Raw genomic sequence first — 25,000 nt, 5'->3', positions numbered from 1 at the left:
TAAGGGTTGGTTGATAAACTGGGTACCTGTCTCGTACCATAAAAGAAATAAAAGATGTGGCAGCCAGTCATGGAGGATGGTAATTCTTCCAGTCAGTTGACGTTGTCGACCAGTTAAGGAGGAGGCTGTACAACGCCCATGCGTCGACTCACCAGATACCCCAAAAAATAGGAGTTTAAGACACCACTTACTCCCGTCCAGCAGCTGCCGTAGTGATCAGGCATGAAAACAGGAGAGCTACCTCACTTCAGTCGGCTGTAATTGACGTGTTCTTGAGCCTTAAGAAGTTAATAGTACTCCCCTTTATCAAAGATGTTGCGCTGAGGATCTTAGGCATGGCTGAAACGTCGAAGTAAATGAAATGTAACCAGATTTAGATTAGATTAGATTATTTATTGACCACAGAATCACATATGTCACAAATTTCTAAAAAATACCGAAACCAAAAGTAAACCATCATTACCATAACATAAAACGTTAATTATGGTCCAAATGAAAAATACTTATTGTATAATGACTTAAACATAAGACACCCAATACAGTACATAAGACATAGTAGCTGGCATATTCTAACACAATTAGGCATATAGGTTCAAAATTCCACTTAACTTGCCTCCACCTACCCCAAGCCATGTCCCCTTCATCCATACTGTCACTGAAATGCTCCGTCTGTGAATATGTAGATGGTAAAGAAAGATACATATATATATATATATTTTTTTTTATTGTTGGATGTCCTTTAGGGTAAATTGAAAAAAAACCTGTTGAACGTTGAGGATAAATGATGGTCTCTGAAATACAGTTGTGTGAGCAGTTCTTCATACGTGGGCGAATAAGACCACCAGATATGAATCGTCTGCTCAATTGGAAAATGATTACTGCACCTGTGCAACACCACCAACTTTTGGGAAGCAGACTGTTGTAATATTGATTGCTGGGGGTTTCCAGGGGAGAATGGAGGATTGGGTTATGCCCAGCATGTTTGTCATTACGGTACTGAATTATGGTATTCTGATTTTCAAGCAACGAGAAAGGAGTTAGTCTTGGATAAAGATATAGGGAGAAATTGCATTTTAGTACACGTAGATGTGGCTAAGTTACTGCTTACTCATCCTAAGATGGTGCACAGGGGCGTATGGAGAGGAGAGGTAATCCTCCACTTGCTTCTCATTTCCCTTGAATGTTTTCTGTCTGACATACCAGTTAACAGATGAGTTAATGACATCAGGCAGAGTTAAGGAGGAACAGAAGTATTTGTCACAGGAGTGTGTGTGGGACGAGTAGGAGGCAGCGTCTGGCGCAGTAGGGTGTGGGACGAGTAGGAGGCAGCGTCTGGCCCAGGAGGGTATGTGGGACGAGGAGGAAAGCGTCTGGCCCAGGAGGGTGTGTGGGACGAGTAGGAGGCAGCGTCTGGCCTAGGAGGGTGTGTGGGACGAGGAGGAAAGCGTCTGGCCCAGGAGGGTGTGTGGGACGAGGAGGAGGAGGCGTCTGGCCCAAGAGGGTGTGTGGGACGAGGAGGAGGAAAGCGTCTGGCCCAGGAGGGTGTGTAGGACGAGGAGGAGGAGGCGTCTGGCCCAGGAGGGTGTGTGGGACGAGGAGGAGGAGGCGTCTGACCCAGGAGGGTGTGTGGGACGAGGAGGAGGAGGCGTCTGGCCCAGGAGGGTGTGTGGGACGAGGAGGAGGAGGCGTCTGACCCAGGAGGGTGTGTGGGACGAGGAGGAGGAGGCGTCTGGCCCAGGAGGGTGTGTGGGACGAGGAGGAGGAGGCGTCTGACCCAGGAGGGTGTGTGGGACGAGGAGGGGGGAATACAGAAGATATGTTCTAGATGTAGTCCCGACAGAGGGAGACAGAATACCCAACAAACATGAACAAAAAGGGTAATTAGGGATCATTAAAGTTCGCTATGAGATGGATAATAGAGGGGATGGGAGGCAAAAGATCCAGCAGCTTTGGAAGGCCAGCTTACAGGAGAGCTAAGGTAGTGCGAAACGTGTCGAAGGCAATGATCACAAAGCTCCCAATTTGATAATGACCTTCTCCGTGATGGATCATCGTATGCACAACTCCTGTAAGTCACCCCAGGAGGCGGGCAGGACCAGCTCGCACACGCCCCCTGAGATCTTCATATATAGATCGAGAAATGTTAAAGGTTATAGAGGTGTTGATGTTATTGTTGTTTTTTGTCGTCAGCAACGTGCCTTTGTCCTGTTGACGCCATGTGTTGTCTGGGAGGGTTCTCGTGGGCGGTTCAGGGTGGCGCCAGAGGGAGGGAGAGAGTTCATTGTGATAAATATGTATGTTCTTGTTGTTTTCTTGCAAGCGTTTATTACTTCGTTATACCACGCTCAGTAACTGACGACCCCCCGACCTCCCCGCGCAATTTATCACACTCTAAGTCCCACTTTTGCGTTTTAATGCACTCTTTGTTTATCAGACTTCGCATGAGCCACACCCACGTTGTCGTACACATCTTTGAAAGCACTCATAGGTACGCATGTCTCAACGCACTCATGATTAACCCTTATATGATCACACTCTTCATGAGCCCCACTCATTATACATTGCACTCTTGATTCGATGTACTCCTATATCGCCACCCGCCTCATGAGCAACACTCATATTTTCAACTTACTCATGGTCAACTGCTCTGCCAAACCTCAATCGCTCGCTTCCGCGTCCCTTTCCAGTCCCTTATCACTGTGCATGGAGCGAGGGGTTCCCCTTTCACCCCCGACAGCCTGTGGAGACGATAAGCCGGGATCACTTGTCATGGGGGGAAGGAAACATAACTCCTCCTCCTCCCTCCACCCCCAACCACCCGGTAACACGTGTCGAGGGTATGACACCACACGCACCTCTCCCTCCCTCCCACCCAGCTGTGACACCTCTGGGACAAAGGGATGGAGGCGAACACACACACATGCACACATGCAGCCTCCCGCACTCAAAGGCCTTGACTTCGGCTGCACCGCCGGCCAGTCACACACCCACTGTCATAGGAAGGAGGAGTTGGGGGGTGAGGGAGACTGAGGGAGAGTGTACTGGTGTGAGAGGTGAGAGAGTACGATGGTTGTTGGTGTGCGGGCTTGTTGCCCGGAACTTCACCTTTTCCCGTCCTCTCCCTAGCCTGCCTAGGAGCCAAGTCGCCAGATTCAGTGCATTGTTTTCCAACATCATTAGGGAAGGATGTAGGGAAATACACACACACACACACACACACACACACACACGCACACGCACACAGCGGTTAGCGTTACAGACAGCCATGTATGCTCTGGCCGCGTGGGATCCAACCTGCAAAGGTTCGAATCCTGATCGCGGCAGTCCACAGTGCACCCCGATGTTCATCCTCCTCCAAGGTAAGGGTTGATAAAATAGGTACCTGACGTAGGCTATGGTGTTTATGTATGTGCACACATACAGAGGAGTGAAGACATAGTGCATATATACAAGGTTAAGAGACGGGGCAACACGAGTGTGAAAAACTTTCCATAATACCAATAGTAAACACACACACACACACACACACACACACACACACACACACACACACACATACACACACGTATGTAGATAAGGGAATATTCAGTAAACCATTCATATCGTACATAAAGCCAAAACTTGAATATACTTTTCAGGTTTGCTCACCGCATTTCAAGAAGTAGAATGAGCTCAGAGAGAAGGTCCAGAGGAGCAAAATAAAAATGGTACCAGAATTAAGAGATACGAGGTAGAGGGAAAGGTTGGAGACTTTATATCTACACACCTTGGAGGAGTGACCCAATTACACCCTTTAAGTCTGTAAGATATCCGATGCTATGGGCAACGAACAATTCTACGAGAGATGTAAGAGTTAAAGCAACCGTAGGACATAACATGAAACTAAGTAAAACGTTTTTTGATTAGCATGCCAAGGAATACTGTTAACATGAAATTCAGAAAGAAACGTTTTTTGATAACCATGTCAAGGAATACTGTCAACATGAAATTCAGAAAGAAACGTTTTTTGATAACCATGTCAAGGAATACTGTCAACATGAAATTCAGAAAGAAACGTTTTTTGATAAGCATGCCAAGGAATACTGTCAACATGAAATTCAGAAAGAAACGTTTTTTTGATAACCATGTCAAGGAATACTGTCAACATGAAACTGAGTAAGAAACGTTTTTTGATAAGCATGCCAAGGAATACTGTTAACATGAAATTCAGAAAGAAACGTTTTTTTGATAACCATGTCAAGGAATACTGTCAACATGAAATTCAGAAAGAAACCTTTTTTTTTTTTTTTGATAATCATTCCAAGGAATACTGTCAACATGAAGTTCAGAAAGAAACGTTTTTTTTATACGTTGTCAACATGAAATTCAGAAAGAAACGTTTTTTGATAAGCACGCCAAGGAATACTGTCTCAGTTTAGGAGTGGTGGGTGGAAGAGAATGATTGCAGACGATGGGTGATGATGTAGACAGCATACATTAATGAAGAGGTCGTATGATAGTAGAGAATGATGAAGAAATGGGGACCCACGAATGTCCAACGGCTTCCCCCCCTCACCGAACAGCTAGGTACTTAAACAGACATAACCGTCACCGAGACCCCATGACACACACACACACACACACACACACACACACACACCCTCACCTCGACGCCCCACCTCCACAGACCGCCAACCGTCACTACAGTACTTAGTACTTGAACAGATAGACCTAAGAACCATCCTACACCGGCTCTTGTGAACGTCATAAACAGGCCCAATGGCACAACATACAGAAGTTTAAAAGATCGTTCGATAGTTGAGAATGTTTGAGAGATGGGGCGACCATTAGCAAAAAAAAAAGAAAAAAAAACCCACTTCCTTCCCCGTACAGTACAAATGGGTAATTAAAGAGGTAATTTACGCCTACATATTATAGTGGAGGAACAGGTTGCTGGAATCGTGCAGTGAGACTGATCTTGGAGCTGACCTCACCCCCAACTTGTAACCAGATATCACAAGTGAAATGATCATGAGGGATTTACTATTAAATTGAGTGTATGTGTATGCGCACACATACATAGGAATAAAGACATGGTGCATATGTATACAAGGTTAAGATACGGGGCAACACGAGTGTAAAAAACGTTACATAATACAAATAGTAATCACACACACACACACACACACACACACACACCTCTTACCTTGAAATATACTACCCTTAGGTATACTAGCCTTCCCTGTAACCTAACCCTTAAGGGCCAAGATTTTAAGGTCACGCCTTACGGTCATTTCCAAAGGCTGCTGTGCTTTCGAATGGCAGGGCCTTACCGATGCGCTCAAGGCTCGTATACCGTCTTGCTGAAGGGGCACAAATCTGGTCTCCCCACTAGTTAAGGAGTCGCATAGAGCTGTTAGAGAAGGTTTAGAGGAATGCATCAAGAATGGCACCTGAAATGGGTGGATGTAGTTGCCAGACATTTAGGAACACCCTCAATTCAGCCCACTTTGAAGATTGGAAGACAGTGGGGGATTTAGGAGACCACCAGAATGGGGGGTTAACACAGAGCGGAATCTTGTTGTCGAGAGAAACTGTGTAATGAAAAAAGGACAAAAAGATGTGCGGCAGGAAATGCGTCAAGCGGAGAGTTGGGGGAAGCTGTCGTGAGGAGTCATTTCTTCAGCAAGAGAGAAGTGTCAGTTCCTGGATCTTGTTCAGCTCAGATGGAGTGGTTGTAGGTATCCCCTGGAAAGGTTTGAAAACTTGGAAAGATACGAGGTTTAGATGTGAGGGCCACACTTAGTGTAGGGGGTTTCCTCCCAGTGCGTACAAATACATAGGTTAAGTATGAATAGTTATCAGTCACTCACAGGTTCCATGTATTCAAGGAAGATAATGCAGAGTTTCATGTTAAGCTTAGATTGATATCAGAAACGTGTTATGTAGTGCATTCCAGGCGGAGAAGTGAACGAATATACATATATATATTTTTCCCCCACTGAAGTTTATGGTATACGATCCTTGAACAGGGAAGACTTTGGAAAGCCTGGAAAGACTCCAGGAGGAACTGGGGTCTTAAGATCCGGGAAGACCTAAGAAAGACCTGTTGAGCACGACGTCACGACCCTTGAGCACCGTAGTGCCACCCTTGGCATGATGGCCTGGCCTTTTGACTTGACCTTTAGCGTCATGCTCAGCGGGTTCATCAGCCGGGCTGATAGCTTGTGTTCCTAGACCGTCCGACGCGTCGGGATGGTGCACCGTGCACATGCTCGTGTATATATTACAACAAGTGAGACGTGGGAGGGACCCCACCAGATCTTGACGTGTGTATGTTGTCTCTTCTCACACAGGATCACTCATACCTTCTCTCACTCTCCTTAACTGTCCTCCTCCCTCTTTGACCTTCTCTCTCTCCTCTCCTCTACCCTTGGCTTTCTCCCACCGCACTTCCAGGTTCTCTTGACCTCCCACCCTTCATACAGCGCCTCCCAGGCTGGTCGGTGGTGGTGATTGCTTCCTGACGTGGACAGATCTCCTCCTGCGAGCCACAGCAGCATCTCGTGCCGCTGACTTGCCCTGGCAGCGCCCTCGTCGTGGTGGTGGGCGTGCTGCAGCCGAGGCTGGTGATGGTGCCCAACACGTCGACCAGAGTCACCAAGAGACGGCCTTTCGTTGTTGTTGTTTTTGTTTCCCTGGGTGGCGGGACCGGGGTGATGAATTGCTTGTGGTGGCAACGGAGGGAGGGTGGGTCGTGGTGTTTATGGTGGTAGGGAAGGTGGGTCGTGTTGTTTGTGGTGGTAGGGAGGGTGGGTCGTGGTGTTTGTGGTGGTAGGGAGGGTGGGTTGTGGTGTTTGTGGTGGTAGGGAGGGTGGGTCGTGGTGTTTGTGGTGGTAGGGAGGGTGGGTCGTGGTGTTTGTGGTGGTAGGGAGGGTGGGTCGTGGTGTTTGTGGTGGTAGGTAAGATGGGTCGTGGTGTTCGTGGTGGTAGGGAGGGTGGGTCGTGGTGTTTGTGGTGGTAGGTAAGATGGGTCGTGGTGGTAGGGAGGGTGGGTCGTGGTGTTTGTGGTGGGAGGGAGGGTGGGTCGTGGTGTTTGTGGTGGTAGGGAGGGTGGGTCGTGGTGTTTGTGGTGGTAGGGAGGGTGGGTCGTGGTGGTAGGGAGAGAGGTTCGTGGTGAAGTGTCTCTGGGATGTGGTCTTCGTGTGTGGTTCTGGGAAGGGAGGGGTCCCCAAGCTCGTGGTCTGTGAAGTCACCACTTTTAGGGTCCCCTGAGTAGCGTCAGGAATGTTCGAGTTTCTCGACGATCCATATTGTACTGCGTGTGTGTGTGTGTGTGTATATATATATATATATATATATATATATATATATATATATATATATATATATATATATATATATATTAGGTACAGTAGGGTTGAGGGTCAAGTCAATAGGGAGGTGAGTTTGAATGGAGAAAAACTGGAGGAAGTGAAGTGTTTTAGATATCTGGGAGTGGATCTGGCAGCGGATGGAACCATGGAAGCGGAAGTGGATCATAGGGTGGGGGAGGGGGCGAAAATTCTGGGGGCCTTGAAAAATGTGTGGAAGTCGAGAACATTATCTGGGAAAGCAAAAATGGGTATGTTTGAAGGAATAGTGGTTCCAACAATGTTGTATGGTTGCGAGGCGTGGGCTATGGATAGAGTTGTGCGCAGGAGGATGGATGTGCTGGAAATGAGATGTTTGAGGACAATGTGTGGTGTGAGGTGGTTTGATCGAGTGAGTAACGTAAGGGTAAGAGAGATGTGTGGAAATAAAAAGAGCGTGGTTGAGAGAGCAGAAGAGGGTGTTTTGAAGTGGTTTGGGCACATGGAGAGAATGAGTGAGGAAAGATTGACCAAGAGGATATATGTGTCGGAGGTGGAGGGAACGAGGAGAAGAGGGAGACCAAATTGGAGGTGGAAAGATGGAGTGAAAAAGATTTTGTGTGATCGGGGCCTGAACATGCAGGAGGGTGAAAGGAGGACAAGGAATAGAGTGAATTGGAGCGATGTGGTATACCGGGGTTGACGTGCTGTCAGTGGATTGAATCAAGGCATGTGAAGCGTCTGGGGTAAACCATGGAAAGCTGTGTAGGTATGTATATTTGCGTGTGTGGACGTAGGTATATACATGTGTATGGGGGGGGGGGGCATTTCTTTCGTCTGTTTCCTTGCGCTACCTCGCAAACGCGGGAGACAGCGACAAAGTATAATAATATATATATATATATATATATATATATATATATATATGTATATATATATATATATATATATATATATATATATATATATATATTTCTTTTCATACTATTCGTCACTTCCCGCATCAGCGAGGTAGTGTTACCCAGGACTTTTTTCTAAAGCCTGCTCTACTTCCAGTAGCAGGGAAATGTAGACCCCCTCGGAGTGAGTTCTCTGACGAAATCGTATGCTGAGATTGGCTCAGGATGTTCACCATGTCCACTGGGCGGAACCATTGTTCAGGAATGTGGATGACGTGTGTATATATATATATATATATAGGTCGAAGTGAGGGGATTCAGCCCGTCGGTTGGCTGCCGTTGGAGGATGTCACGGTAAAAAAAAAAAAAAAAAAAAAAAAATATATATATATATATATATATATATATATATATATATATATATATATATATATATATATTATCCCTGGGGATAGGGGAGAAAGAATATTTCCCACGTATTCCCTGCGTGTCGTAGAAGGCGACTGAAAGGGAAGGGAGCGGGGGGCTGGAAATCCTCCCCTCTCGTTTTTTTTTTTATTTCTCCAAAAGAAGGAACAGAGAAGAGGGCTAGGTGAGGATATTCCCTCAAAGGCCCAGTCCTCTGTTCTTAGCGCTACCTCGCTAATGCGGGAAATGGCGAATAGTATGAAAGAAAAAAAAAAGATATATATATATATATATATATATATATATATATATATATATATATATATATCTATATATATATATATATATATATATATATATATATATATATATATATATATATATATATATATATATATATCCCTGTGTGAGGTGAGCGCTGGATAGTGGACGCGTGTTCTCAGTGTCCCCATTATGGAAGTCGCTTCTTGTGCCTCGGGAGTCTTGTGATGTGTTAACTCGGTGTCTTGAAATGCTCTAGAGATGGGTGGCGTCAGGGAGGAAGGAGAAAGTGTAACTCGTGCATCTGGGGAGTTTGGTTGCGGATGGGTGAATGTCGGGTGGAGTGGAATTTGAAGAGGGTTTGAAGGGACGTTCGTTTAATGCTAATCTGGACTTGTCGGTGATTTTCTTTTTGTGTGTTTTGTTAGCATTGTGATTGTTACAGGTGAGGTAATAGGCGGTTCCTTTAAAGGTGGTTGAAATGTGAAGAAAGGGTAAGCTTTGTATATTTTTACATAGGGGTGGTTTTGTTGGTTGTTAGCATTGGGGCGATTTGGATTAGAAGAGTCAAGTGCTGTTGCAAAGAATTGTTTGCCAGGCGTATCTGGGTGAGATTGTATTTGGAGAATTTTTTTTTATCTGGTTGTTAAATGCTTATGTTTGGTAGGCAGTCAGTGATTGTACTAGTTGCTCTGTTTTATGTGGTGTGCAGGTAAGTTATATTTGATTCTTATGGGTTGATGAGGCGTGGTTTAGAGTGGAGCGAAGGATTTGTTCGGAGTAGACACTAATGGATTATTTCTTATCCAAGTCAGGTACCAGTATTTTGAGGGCATATATTTTATTACCTCTTTGCTGTGTTTATCTTGAGGAGAGTGAACGTTATGTGTTTGTCGTATGTGATGCTGAGAATAGGTTGAGTCGATGTATTGAATATGTTCAGGACATTCCACAGGCGCATTGTAACTATAAACACAAAATTCCCAGAAAAAAAAAAAAAACGTTTTTCAGCTACAACGCGTTATGGTACGTTATAACGGTACCATACATACACGTTCAGCTGTTTCTCTACTCAGTGTATCCACAAATAACATGTGTACACACCATCACTACGATACCAGACCAGCAAATGCCAGAAAAATCAAGTTATCCACATTTGTAGGATAGAATTGAAGATGGATCATAGGTGTGGCTTGAACTGGCGAGATGGTGTTCAGGCAGGGAGGCTAGAGTGTCTGCTTGGGTGCTGGCGCTCAGGCGGGAAAGATTGCAGTGGTCGAATGTCGTTATTTTTTTCCCCTCTGTAATGATACAATGGTATATATGTACAAAAGACAGCAGAAACAAAGAGGAAATACTTGACAGATATAAGATGATGTAAGGATAGAAGTGCCGAAAAGTATTTAGACAAGAATTAAGATGATACTTGTATAGCGGTATTGTCCTAAGGTCACGACTAGCGATCAGATTTGAAACCATCTCTTTAGTAATTTCTTTTTTTTCGTCGTTATAATGATGTCGTTGGAGTTCCCAAAATCACACCCATGACATCTCTTGCTACACTGGTAATTGTCAGTTGACGTAGTACGTTTTGCTGGTGGAGAGCGCCGATTGGCAGACAGCTGTGCTCGGTTAGCCAACCTGTTGCCCACAAATGCGGCTAGCAAGCATATTGGTTTGTCACTCGTCAATAATTGCCATATTGCTGTGTTGCAAGATGTTTTGCTCGACTGCTGTTTGTGCTGGGAAAAAGCAGTTGGCGGAGAGGGGTTACAATTGTTTCTCCTAATATCCATCTTGTTCGCCTGTCATTTAACACGTTACCCAATTCCTCTTGAGTTAGATTGAGGTTTCTGGCGAGTACACCACAACCTTGACTGGAACTTAAGCGCGAGTGTGTCGATTTTAAGACCATTTCTACAACTAAAATTTTCCTCTATTTTTCGTATTACAAACGGTATTTGTGATGATAATCTCGCGTAAACTAACTTATGTGGGAAGAGACTCTCGAATTTCTTATGTATGATAGATATTTCGCTTCTTAGGTGTTTTAAGAATTCAAATGTTCGTGTGCTTATGAATGCTTGCTCCGTTTCTGGATGGTGTTTGACTGGCTATACAGTATTTGTGATGCTAATTGTTCCTTTCTAGCCGTGTTGTGACGCTCGCTGACCTTTGCGTTCTGCTTGGCTTTCAAGCCTTACAATTCGGCTTCGCAAACTCTTGTAGATGTTGGGTTCTTTGCTGTTCTATGATTTGCCAATTATAGGTGCTTGGCGGCCTTAGTTGTGTTAAACGCTTGAATTCTCTTGCTCCGAATCTTTCTTAGGTTAGCTGGCTCCACTTGTGTCGCAACTTGATTCGTTTCTTGATGATGTGAGCTGGCTCCACTTGTGACGCTACTTTGATTCGTTTCTTGATGTGAGCTGGCTCCACTTGTGACGCAACTTTGATTCGTTTCTTGATGTGAGCTGGTTCCACTTGTAACGCAACTTTGATTCGTTTCTTGATGTGAGCTGGTTCCACTTGTAACGCAACTTTGATTCGTTTCTTGTTGATGTGAGCTGGCTCCACTTGTAACGCAACTTTGATTCGTTTCTTGTTGATGTGAGCTGGCTCCACTTGTAACGCAACTTTGATTCGTTTCTTGTTGATGTGAGCTGGCTCCACTTGTGACGACGCTCCTTGCTTCTTATCATGTCTATGATAAATGACTGTACCTACACATGTCGCTACAAACTCTTGTCTTGCTTGTCTCAGTTGGCTCTACTTTTAATGCTACTTGCTCTTTATCTTGCTGGTGTTAACCAGCTGCGCATGTACCCCTGTGTCATGTTGGATGTTCCTGTGCCAGTGGAGCTTCCGTGCTCTTCGTGCTCTCCACTGAGAAACCACTTTCTCCGTAGTTTCCTTCTGTTATTCTGGTCAGTCTCCCATAAAATACCTCCTGTCATCCAACACTCGTAAGATTCCAGACGCTTTAGCTCCTATTCCGTGACTGACATTATTTTCCGTTGTATACATTTAATACCCTCCCTCGCCCGTTGTCCATGAACGCCCTGAAGATTCCCTTCATACTGTGAAGATTTCCGGATGATAAAAAGATTATGATTAACTAAAGAAAAATGGCAACCTTATCTCCCGTAAAAACATGACTATCCTCGTGAGCACGTACTGTACGAATGGGAGTGCTGCGTCATTCTACCTTCACATTACGTGACCGGAAATATGTTGAGATTACTGTAGACTTTGTACTATATATATATATATATATATATATATATATATATATATATATATATATATATATATATATATATATATTATGTATGTGTGTACTTTTTTCACTTTTTGTTCGCCGTTTCTGGCGTTAGCGAGGGAGCGTCAGAAGACGAACAGCTTCATTCCCGTTTACTTTCACTCACTAGCTGTTATTCATAATGCATCGAAATCAGAATCCCTCGTATCTTAGCCAAGTCCCACAGACCTTTTCGTGGTCCCCCTGGTTCAGCCTAGCAATTGGCAGCCCGTCATCCTCATTTATTCGGCCTCTTGGTTACTTCTTGCTCCCACCATCAATGACACGTTTATTTTTATATATCTCTGTTCGCCCTCTCGGTCCGTGTCCAGATGATTGCAACACACCTTGCTTACCTCTCTGTCATCACCTTCACGATCAACCTTCCTTACACCACATGATATCCTAAAGACATTTGATACCCTATACATCCATCCTTATCCTCCCTTTTTAGACTTGGGTATCTATCGTTTACACTCAGGTGTCATCATATATACCTGGCTTTACCCTCACAGACAGTGATCTTTCCTCCATTCACTCACTCCTCAGGGAACCCAGAGGACCTCCCTTCCCCCCAAACCCACCCTATCGTTTCTTCTGCTCCCATAGTTCGCTGCATTGACTACTTTCGGGTTCGGGTGTCTGAAGCACCACCCCTTCCAGGGTCTTCCCCGTTCAGATTTACACTCAAACCTCTCTCTCTCTCTCTCTCTCTCTCTCTCTCTCTCTCTCTCTCTCTCTCTCTCTCTCTCTCTCTCTCTCAGCCTCATACCATCATTGGAATTCACAATAACTCTCAACTTCCTCCTATGAGACAAACCCAGCCACCAGCTAGCTTCTGGTTTCTCACTCGAGTCTGCTACCTCCAGAGCCGCGTCATCTACAAACAGCAGCTGACTCATCTCCCAAGCCCGACACCCCAAGCATAATGTAGGCTTGCCCGTCTCTAAGGACCCCTCGCATTTTCCTCACTCGCCACACCATCCATGAATATATAAAACAGTCATTTGGACATTGCACACCCTTGACGCGGACCCAGCTTCACGGGCAACTACTCAGTCCAACTTTCCTGTTTACAGACACGCCATGTCCTCTTCAAAAACCCCTCACTGCATTTGGGAGCATTCTACGCACATCATATATATATCCCAGGCACCTTCCCAAAGGGATCTTTGTCTGCCCTTTCATGCGATTTCTCCAGATCTTTCTCCATGTATTTCTAAAACAATTTTCGTAGCAAATACCCGGTCCACACCTCTACATTGTAGGGCTTGCACGCTCTGTCGTGGACGCGAATGCCATCTGACAACTGTTTCAATATCTGCAGGTGATGGGAACAACGAGAATAATAGTCTTTCTGTGTTTTCGTATTTAGAATTGGCCAACATTTTTTGCACTACCTTTTGAATAACATGAAGCACACTGTTAATTGAATCTTGATTTTCAATGCCAGACCTGAAACATAAGAGTGCGAAGGGGCACATAAACTGATACCTTGTTTTCTAGTGTAACAGCATTCGCCTACCAGTTTTCGCCTGGGGGTCCGGTCAAAGTTTTATGTTATCAAATTTGGCGCACTTGCCTTGTGTGGTAGACAAAATAAAAATGCAAAACCAACTGCGATGTCGTCCCGCGACATGTCATCGTGCAAAGTTAACGTATTTCATCGTGAGCACAAAAAAATAAAAGTAAGCTAGGTTGCAAGAAGAGTATCCACCAACCTGTATCAGCACAAGGATTAGCTAGGTATGGTGTATCATCATTTCCACAAGGTGGACAGTCGGCTTGCTTTCTACTTTCTCGGTATTTTCCCTTTTCCTCATCTTTTGGATTCTCCTGCTATTGATATGCCCTAACATTGTCGCATGGGAAGAAAATTTCTTACCTCAGCCTGCCTGCTAGCTACAAGAACAGTAGTATACTAGTTAAGGTCACTGGAGTCATGTCGCCGCATAATAAGGTGGACAGCGTTCATCGCACTCGTCCAATCAAGTGACGGAATTCACCGGCATTCAGTCAGTCAGTTGACTGCATTCAGCCAAGTGAAGGAACTCGTCGGTATTCAACTTGTATTCATCGTCTTTCAGTACATCAAAATGTTCGTTTTCACTCTACTTGAGAAGCAGTAGATCCAAATAAAACGATACGAAAAGTTTCCAAGACTTGACAAGTAGACGTTACATGACAAACGAACCGATGTCATCACTCCTTAATAAAGTTAATGAAACCCGGGAAAAAATATGAAAATTAAACGTATATTTTTTCCCCAGAAGTGAAACGTGCGTCTTCAAAACAAAGCATTTTACGGAGGTGAGATTGTGCAAGTGTGAGCCGGCCTGGGGTCGATAGCCTAGTATCAACAGTGCGAAAAAGTGGGAGGACGCAGGGCGCTTATCAGAATATTGCATTCGGTATTAATTTTGTTACCAGGCGGCAGCTGATGTATAATACAGGCCATCCTTCATCTAGATCCCAGTGGGCTGATGATTAATGACATGATGCAAACATGGTTCATCCCATTGAACATAGTTTGTGGTCGACTTATTTACTTCATCTGAAAGTGGTTGGTCTCAAAATGTCAGGAATAATTCACAGTTTGCGTTAAGACCATGTCATCATGAACAACTTCCTTTTGATACCATCTTCAGAAGGTTCATTTCTCTCAGTCCAAGACATGGTGTGTGTCCTGATTATCCCTGAATACATTACGTAAGAAATGGGATCCTTTTTTAGGTGTCAGAATTTCTTTTTATTCGAACAAAGAATTGATCTGTCCTTGTTTGGAGCAGGGCTCTCACATCTTGCGTGGTTCTGGCTCTGCATCCTTACTTGCCGGAGTTGAATCGAAAGCGGTCCAACTTACAGACTTTTCCAAGCTAACTTCAAAGGTAGACTCGCTTGAGCTACGCCGCAATGTTGGTTTACTTTCCCTGTTCTGTGGGTATTACTTTGGTTTTTGCTTCGGAATGTTGGCTCCTATTGTGCCCCACAATTAGCTAGATCACTCTATGCTCGGCAAACTGCTGCTTCACATGATTATTGTGTGGCGTTGGCAACTCAAGGGTAGGCCGTTTTGATCATTTTCTTTTCCTACACATCGAAGCTCTGGAACTATCTTCCTTCTTGTGTCTTAATAACTATGACCTGGGACATTTTAAAAGACAGGTTTGTCTATTCCTCCAAAATTCGTAACTGCTTTCCCTTGTCTCTTTCCATTTCATTGACTTACCTGCGCTCTAGCTAAGGCCCGGCTTTGATGTTGACTTTTGTCCATGGCTAGTCTCATAATAACAATAATAATAATAATAATAATAATAATAATAATAATAATGATAATAATTAGCATTCCCATAGACAGTATCATAGAATTTAGATTGCTTGTAGCATTTGTAGCCTATTATTATTGTGAAAATGTACATACAATAAAGTGCTATACATTCATATTGACACCATACATAGATAATTCATTCAAAATATTTGCACGATAGAAAATGAATCTTTTTATTATATATTTTCGCTCCCATGCGTTCTTCAGATGCGTCTGGTCATCTGATTACAGTTTTCAAACGCTCATTTGAAATCTGATATTTGTGTCCGGCAGTTTATTCATGTACTGCAAGTTAGGATGAGTCACCTACTTTGTCATGTTCCCGGTGACATGTGTTGGCTTTTATTTACGTATTGGTAATATGCATATATATGTACGTGGCTTCTGAAAAAACGTAACATTCTGATTTGAAATCACTGTGCCTACCGCGCTTTTCCCCCACTTTGAGGTATACAGTGTATGATAAACTTAATGATATATTTTCTACAAATCTAACATTTTTATTCCCTAAAAAGGAGAAATTAATGCGACTTCCTTTTCGTTATTTATACTAGTGACTCCAGAAGATACTGATATTCACACCAACGTTAAACAGACATGTGCTTATTGATAAACGAATTATCTGCGAAATCTTATTAATGTGTTTCATCAAACACAACTCCCAGAAATCGTAAATATACTATTATTCAAAAATGGTCGTCCGACATAAACTTCAGTACAACAGTTGTTTTGAAATTTGAGAATTTGATTTATAGTCTTGTAACGTCTACGCAACTCAAAAAGTGGTAAGTCCTCTGCTTCAGTGTAACGTCCATGCCACTCGTTTAGCTTTTCATCGTTTATCTTCGCAAATTCATTAGTTACCCCCCCCCACTACACCCCCACCTCCCCCTCTGTCCTCTTGACCAAATTGGATCGTGTTTCGTAAGGACAGTGAGTCGTTAGATGAAATTCTCCGTTTGTGATTTCCAAGTTCAAGAACACCGTGTATGGGTGTCAGATACGCAACGACTTTTGTACGATACCAGCTTGATATCGTGTCTATTAACCGGCCGGTGTGTTCGTTCGTCCCACTGACCTGCATGCATGTCATTGTGGAGTAGCTTATCCCCCTACCGCCCCCTTCTGTAAACGAGCAGTAATGACTGGGCGAGTTAGTTAACCTGATTCATCCTTCGTTAGGTTATGATGTATATGTGGCGTCTAGGTTTACTCTAGCCGTCCACCTCGCCTTAATTTGTCTTGGTTTATACACCTACTCTCTTCACTTCCATATTATTTTGCGATAATAACGCGACCTAAGTCAGTTGAACCGTATTGTAATGACACTTTTCGCTCTTAGGAACAGTCAGTCGCGGAAGTCAGTCAATCGCTTCTGAAGTGGAGTTGCCAGCTGCCTAGCACAATCTGCCAGTCATCCTTGTGCGTTCTTTTCTGTTGACAGGAGCACCTCCATCCACCTTCTTCCTCTTCAATTCTCCGCGTAGTCTGTCGCTAATGTACCTTATATAATTATCTGGTCAAGTGCAGACGATGCCGCCTACTCCATGTTGTATATAATATTTGACTCAATCATTTCTGTTTTCGGTACAGTTTAGATGTGAAAGATAATGATAGCAGATGATTTTTTTTTCTTCCCTAATCTGATACGAGAGTATCTGCGGCAACACCACCTCCATCTGCCTCGCTCGAGGCACACCGAAGAAAATGGGAACTGTCGAAGTCTAAAGTTGGTCTACATCACGCCAGCGAGGCGGCGTGGCTTTCCGGTTGTTGTGTCTGTGGAACTCTGGAGTTATTTACCCTTTGAGCACGAATGCTCGATCCATCTTTTTTTGTTGATCTGACCCCTGAGACCCTCCCTTTATGTTGCTCTGGTCTCTGAATGGGTTCTTATAACGCTCAGGGCTTAGGTTACGCCGTCAATAACCTTAGTGGTTGTACATGTCTTTGAGGATCAGTGTACTGAAAGAAGTTACTCGCTGATAAGTAGTCCATATCGGGGTTATTAAAGAGGAGGTAGTCCATATCGGGGCTGTTAAGGGGGTTTGCCTTCAAAGGGGTCAATAACCTCCTACATATTATATATCACGTCTTATCCCTGGGGAGTCACTGCGCATTTATCGCTCCTGAAATTCTTATCGGCAATATATTTCGTTGATGCTCTTGAAAGAAATATATTATTTTGAGGTCATTGCTAAGGTCAGGAATACAAAATACTTCAAACCTATTTAGATTTTTTTTTCTTTTTCTGAGCAAGATAATCCTTTTAAACATGTACCATCTTGAAAAAAAATGTTATAGAAAAACGAGCATGATGCATTTGTGATTTTGGAAGTTCAGGTAATGCTAAATAACAAGAATTTTAGCTGATGTCTAATGCTTGCCTGCCTCATGGTACATCCGTTTGATGTAGGCAGTAACAGATAATCTGTATGCCCCTCATGACACACTCAGGTCTTGCAGTAACACATTTTGTCGTCAGACAAGGTCGGTGGATTTCATTTATGTCATCTATTGGAGCGTCTATCTAACGTTTAATTGATTGGAACTATTAAAATATCTGTATATCACTCTGGATGAGATATGGTCCAGTTGCTTCATACCCATAACATCGTAGCTCAAGGACGAGGCACGTTGGCTGTTGCTGAGTGGTAGAATATGAGAGGGTAAGAGACGGGTTGGGTAGAGTAGGTAGATAGATGGTAGACCTCTCCCGAGCTCACAGACAGATGATCAGATCTCAGCAACAGGGAGAACAGACTGTGGACGAGACGGCGATTTCATCCTGAGGAGGTAGAGTATAAGCAAGGTTCTCCCACGTTCCTGGCGAGAGCATGGGAAGGCCGGGCGGGCAGGATGTCCACGTGACGCCCTCGTTGCTGACCTGCCTCAACTCTTGGCACCGTGATCATGACGCATCGCACATCTCGCAAGTGTAAACAAAGTGTTCTGTGAGGTAATGGTTATGAAAGAAAAGAGACATCGACTTTTTGGGGTAAGAGATCGTTATTTATATCGTATACATGTCTTCTAATAGATATGTGTGGGACGTTAACGACACGAATGTCCTAGCTCCCGTTTTAAACCCACTGTATCGCAAGAAAACCACCTTATGTCTCCTGGCTCTTTCCTCTTAATATCTGGATATATCTAATAACAGAAGATTTTTTTTTTTAGTATGCCGTAGCACCTGCGTTCTTCACCATGAATGATAAATATCAAGTAAAGTGGTTGTCATTGTAAGCAGTGTTCTCCACTGCCAGACGTGTGACAAAAAGACAAAGTTCTGGCATGATCTCTTCTTTCACGAAGAGTGTGGTGCCAAAGGAAGAGCAGTGAGAGCAGGACTTTGTACTAAGTAGGGGACACATCCATTTAGCTTAAGAAACAGTCATGTAATGGGTATAACAAAACCGCGAACCTGGCACACCATAACCCAACCCGCGTTCTTAACGTCTCATTCACCCTCCGAACCTCTGATCATCACGTACTCAACACTTCAGTCTCCCAAACAACACCTCAGAAGGTAAAGCTTTCATGGTTTCCACGATAGCAGACAAAATTCAGTGTGAAGAGCCACAGAGAACGGAGAGTTACGTGCGTACGAAGAATGAATTATTTTACCCAAAAGCATTGCTGTAATATTGGTCATGTGACGAAAGTATCTTGAAGACTGTTCTTGTCATACCCGTGTCTGTACATCATTCCTTTAGCAAATAGATTTAAGCCAGTTACGTACAGAACACCTTTTATAAGAGGTCAGTAATTTTCCTTCGAATTCCCCTGGTTCCGCGTTTTCAGCGCTCACTGGAGTAAACGACAGCTTTTAAACTGGGGTTTTCATCGGACTGCTCTGTTGGTGGTGTTAACATGAACTCGAATATTTACTAAACTGAAAATGATATTAAAAACTAACGAATTTTTCAGCAACAACCTACGTTGGTCTCCAGTCTTGGCAACGTTCAAAGCAGTTTGTCTGCCTGTAACTAGGTGGCATATGAAATGTTTTATCTTGTGCCGAATGTAACCCTCCTGCTACCCATAAAGTATCATGGTGAGCATGAGTCGTAAGCTTGTATATTTAGATTGTGAGGTTGTTGATCGTAACGATAGTTTTGGATTTCAACTTCGCTCAAGTTGCAGACGTCGTACCGCATTGTTAATGACGTACGTTTACTCCTTTTTTTTTTTTATTATTTACCTGAAATTTCATAATACCTTATTCCTGCTCTTAGCATGATTGCAAGGAAGATTGTTGTTGCATTTTTGAATGACTTAGTGGTATGAAAGTGTGCATATATAACTTCATTAGAACATTTCATCTCTGTTGCTGAGAGGGTCCAAGAGTTACGGGTGTTCTTCAGTGAAACGCGGGTTAAAGAGTTAGGCTATTCGTTTTTTGTTTTTTTTTTTGCCACTTTTTGCGACAGTTGATCGCTCAAGTTGCAGACATCGTACCGTATTAGTAATGACGTACGTTTATTTTTTTGTTATTATTATTTACCTGAAATTTAAGAATATCTTAGTCCTACTCTTAACATGATTGCAAGGAAGATATCTTTCATTTCCAGTCTCAAATCCTAAATTTAGAAAGCTAAAATCTAATGTAAAAACAGTGCTTTTCAGACCTTTTTTTTTCTCTATCGTTATAAGTTCAAGCATTGACTAGCAGGAGAGTAACATATTACTTCGGAATTTATTGATTTCTCTTGTTTTACAAATAACAGTGGAAGAGGGAGGGACAGGGGAAAAAATATTACAATTCAGATTTTCAAATTGATGTGACTCTGAATTATGCAGTTTAGATGGGTATTAACGAACATTGATCAGAGGGAGGGTTAAACAATGGGTCAGGGAAATGTGAATATTTGTGTGACTGTAATGGTGGATGAGTAGAACAAGCGCAGAAACTGAATGCAGCGAAAGTAGATAAGTAAAAGAAAAATGGTATGATAAGAGAGAAGGTTTGAGATGGGTAACCCTTGAGGAATTTGAAGCAGTTATCGTTAGTAATCGTGTTCCGTCATCATTTTCTTTCCTCCGGCGTATTTGCAATCCCAGGTTCTCGCATATTGTTGAATCCTTTAAGAAGCAGCTTGGGAAACGAAGATGTCTTCCACCTTAATCTTAGTTTAAATATGCAGAGGTTAAAGCGGCTTACCTGCATGGACCCTCTACGCGGTGGTGGGATTTCTTTGGAGTATTGATGGCTTGAGCTATGGCAGCGGAATTTTCTTTTCCTTTGGTAGGTTTAATCATGCTGCAAAGGTCGAGTTTGAGCTCTCAGACGAACACATGCAGGCTATTTTCTCTCCTATAATTTTCGTTCTTCCCTTCTTGGTCTGTCAAAACTGAAATTGGTCATTTGCTTGAGTTAAAATGAATTTATAGGATGAGTATTCTTAACTATTAAGAGCGCTGAATAGCCTTAGATGCTCCAGTGCTTGGCTTATAAGCCTAAATTTTATAATGGAATCCTAACAGTTTGTACATGGAATGTACCTCATTTATTTTATGGGCAGAATGAATGATTTTTATGTAAATGGCAAGCTAGATTGGGACTTGGAAGCCTTACAGAATAAACAACAGAGGACAAAGAAAGATGTTCTTCACGTATGGCATTTCTTTTGCCGCAGGAATCGCTAAGTTAAGCAATGCTTTGTCGGCTGAGGAGATGGTCTATGCTAACCCATGGGTTAATGGAGAGGAGACCTGCCCCGATACGTAACGCCTTCATTTGCAATTTTACTGAGGAACACGTACTGACGGAAATCCCAGATTTTTTTTTTTTGATGTAAATATACTTTTGTTTTTCCTTTTTAAGGAAGCGCAAAACTTGTTTTAAATAAATGATTTTAAGATATTCTTTTATGCTGGAAAGCGCTTGGTAACCGTTAGGTTTTAGCGCTTTACAACTTCCACATTCATTCTTTCCTGGAAAGCTTTGGTTCTAGGGCTCTACAACTTCTTATCTCATGCTTTCCTGGAACACTTTAGGCTCTAGCGCTTTGCAACTAACGTATTTTCAAGCTAGATCGCGCTGAATAAGCATTAGGTTTTAGCGCTTTACAGCTTCCACATAAGTTATAATTGTCGAGTTTCTCTTTGTGTTCTTACGGGCAGAATCGGGCCCAGGGCTGTTTCCTCCTGCAGAGGACTACCACACACACACACACACACCACCAACACTCCATTCCTGGCCACCACACCCCTCCCTTGCTGACTTTCTGGGCATGTCTACAACTGTGTGCGAGGGTTAACTGTCTTGTCGCCAAGCACTTGCTTGGCGTGTGTTCAGGCAAACAAGGACTGGCTTTACGCCGTTCGAGAAGAGCAATTGTATCACTGAGTGCAACTTTATACGATGATCTTCCCTTGCGATACTTGTGATGTGATTATTTGAGGTTATGGGTTAGCGTTTTGTCCATTTCAGTGCCACTTTCTCCTTCAACTACACGTCTGTTCGGGATACCTTTTATCAGTCAATTCATTTTAAACTATTCCCATGTCTCCTTGCAGATCGTTGCTTTGCATTTATTATTAAGTTTGGTATTATTCGCAAGCATATAAATATGATTTTTTTTATTTCCATGAGAATAATGCCATAAAAACTGAATTCGGTTGGGCCATAAAACATGCAATATTCTTGTATATGATGTTTTAGGATTTCTAGATGAAGTCAGTATCTCATATTATTATGTTCCTCTGGTGATTTACATTAGCTCGTGAATTTCCACTTTTTATCCTCTGTATGTGTACAGATCATAAATCAATGTGATGAAAGAATACTTGGCAAAAGGAAGAAATTTCCCGAAAAACTCCACTAGTAGCACTGAGCAGACAACACAATGTTTGTTTACACTGAAGTTTGACCTTGTGCCAAGCATGTCAACTGGTTGAACAAGTTAGGTTACACCACGAACAGCAACACTTATTGTCACGGAAAATAATGCTGACAAACATATTGCTATTTTGTTCGGATATTCCAGATTCAATCGCTTTAAAGCCAGTTTTCTGTGGAAAACTTAAAATGTATAATTGCAAGATGAGATAATTCTTGGGTTTTGGTGAGATGGTGCATTAGGTTGCATAGCTGTTAAATTGCTAATGTGTTGAGTTTTGATCTTTTATGTGGCTGGGTTTATGAATATGTTTGAGCTAGGCTGTGTTTGTTTGAGTTGTGCTTGCGATGGGTTTTGTTGATTTGTTTTGTTCATCCGGCTGTTTTGGGTCATAATGTTTTGTTTGAGTTTTGGTAGGTATCACGGCATTTAGGTTGTGTTGGGATGTCTAGTTGGTATGGAAGTGTCTTAGGGATTTCTGAGTGTTATGTGGATTTGGACTAATTTGTGTTTTACTCGTAATTTTGTGCCTTGGGAAGATTGTGTTGTACTGGAGACACTTGGGATAGGGGTGTTATTCTGTATACAAACGTGTTCAGATTGTAGATTGTGTTGTAGGCTGTTTCAGATCCACGAAGTAGTTCTGGGACACACCGTTAAGCTGAAACACTGTTCGTGGGCTATTTTTAGACTTGGGTAGGTTGTATGCCAGATGCCGTTGGGCTCTTGACTTTACGAAGGACGTTACGAAGTTTTGTTTATTCTTTTTTTTTCTTTTTTGTTGTTAAGAGCTCATAGTGCTATCCCCGACACTTTATGTAAAATATTTCCTTTTTTCCCCCTCTTGTGTAGCTTTTTTCCTTATTACCCACAACTCGGGAGCAGAGTTTGACGTTGGATACACACGCTTGAGAAAAAGAAGAATAGATCTTATATTCGATATGACCGAATTGTTGTGTTTTGGGAATGATGAGAGAGAGAGAGAGAGAGAGAGAGAGAGAGAGAGAGAGAGAGAGAGAGAGAGAGAGAGAGAGAAAACGATATGACGTATGAGTGTAGCTTATCCTTGAATAAGAAGCTCCCTTGACCTTGGGAGGATCAGGACTTGAGGACGAGTTATAAGGCGACACGTGTAGCCACGCCCACTGGGCAACACGATCACTGGCCTCAGCACCTTAGTCACGTACGCAAGTGCCTTATGCAATCTTTTATTCCCTCGCTACAGCACTCTCTATGTCCTACATTCCCATTTTTGGAAGGGTAAATTTGATTCTCTGGCTTAATAATGAAACTAAATGGGAAAGGAAGTAGGTTTGATATTATTGTTCTTCAGGAGATATAATCTTTGTGTCTTGTACTCTGTCACCTATGAGTTCCAGCGCATGACATCCATCTCTAAACATTATTCCACACGACGGTCTCCCACATTGTCCTCTATGTGCTGTAATTTTCATTGTTCCTCCTCTTACCTCGCATATATATATATATATATATATATATATATATATATATATATATATATATATATATATATATATTTATATATATATATATATATATTTTTTTTTTTTTTTATACCTCGTCGCTGTCTCCCGCGTTTGCGAGGTAGCGCAAGGAAACAGACGAAAGAAATGGCCCAACCCCCCCCATACACATGTACATACACACGTCCACACACGCAAATATACATACCTACACAGCTTTCCATGGTTTACCCCGGACGCTTCACATGCCTTGATTCAATCCACTGACAGCACGTCAACCCCTGTATACCACATCGCTCCAATTCACTCTATTCCTTGCCCTCCTTTCACCCTCCTGCATGTTCAGGCCCCGATCACACAAAATCTTTTTCACTCCATCTTTCCACCTCCAATTTGGTCTCCCTCTTCTCCTCGTTCCCTCCACCTCCGACACATATATCCTCTTGGTCAATCTTTCCTCACTCATTCTCTCCATGTGCCCAAACCATTTCAAAACACCCTCTTCTGCCCTCTCAACCACGCTCTTTTTATTTCCACACATCTCTCTTACCCTTACGTTACTTACTCGATCAAACCACCTCACACCACACATTGTCCTCAAACATCTCATTTCCAGCACATCCATCCTCCTGCGAACAACTCTATCCATAGCCCACGCCTCGCAACCATACAACATTGTTGGAACCACTATTCCTTCAAACATACCCATTTTTGCTTTCCCAGATAATGTTCTCGACTTCCACACATTTTTCAAGGCTCCCAAAATTTTCGCCCCCTCCCCCACCCTATGATCCACTTCCGCTTCCATGGTTCCATCCGCTGACAGATCCACTCCCAGATATCAAAAACACTTCACTTCCTCCAGTTTTTCTCCATTCAAACTCACCTCCCAATTGACTTGACCCTCAACCCTACTGTACCTAATAACCTTGCTCTTATTCACATTTACTCTTAACTTTCTTCTTCCACACACTTTACCAAACTCAGTCACCAGCTTCTGCAGTTTCTCACATGAATCAGCCACCAGCGCTGTATCATCAGCGAACAACAACTGACTCACTTCCCAAGCTCTCTCATCCCCAACAGACTTCATACTTGCCCCTCTTTCCAAGACTCTTGCATTTACCTCCCTAACAACCCCATCCA

General features: G+C 43.0%; 2 protein-coding genes across 6 annotated transcripts in view; both read left to right on the top strand.

Moving 5' to 3' along the window:
• LOC139754535 (cytochrome c oxidase assembly protein COX18, mitochondrial) overlaps positions 1-25,000 on the top strand; it is a 128,955-nt gene that overhangs the window by 54,033 nt on the left and 49,922 nt on the right. The window lies entirely within an intron of this gene.
• Positions 1-25,000, top strand: part of LOC139754532 (uncharacterized) — a 93,552-nt gene that overhangs the window by 45,393 nt on the left and 23,159 nt on the right. Inside the window, exon 2 of one of the 5 annotated variants that reach the window (XR_011713901.1) lies at positions 3,639-3,770. The exons of 3 other annotated variants lie outside the window; for them this stretch is intronic. The gene's annotated coding sequence lies outside the window, so the exon portion shown is untranslated. Of the gene's footprint in view, positions 1-3,638; positions 3,771-18,919; positions 19,055-25,000 lie in introns of those variants that run through there. One more of the 5 variants, XM_071671840.1, reaches the window with a different exon arrangement.

This window comes from Panulirus ornatus, chromosome 17 (assembly GCF_036320965.1).
Source record: "Panulirus ornatus isolate Po-2019 chromosome 17, ASM3632096v1, whole genome shotgun sequence".
Classification (NCBI taxonomy): Eukaryota; Metazoa; Arthropoda; class Malacostraca; order Decapoda; family Palinuridae; genus Panulirus; species Panulirus ornatus.
The sequence above is the reverse complement of the archived record's forward strand: the minus strand, read 5'-3'. Positions and strand labels throughout refer to the sequence as shown.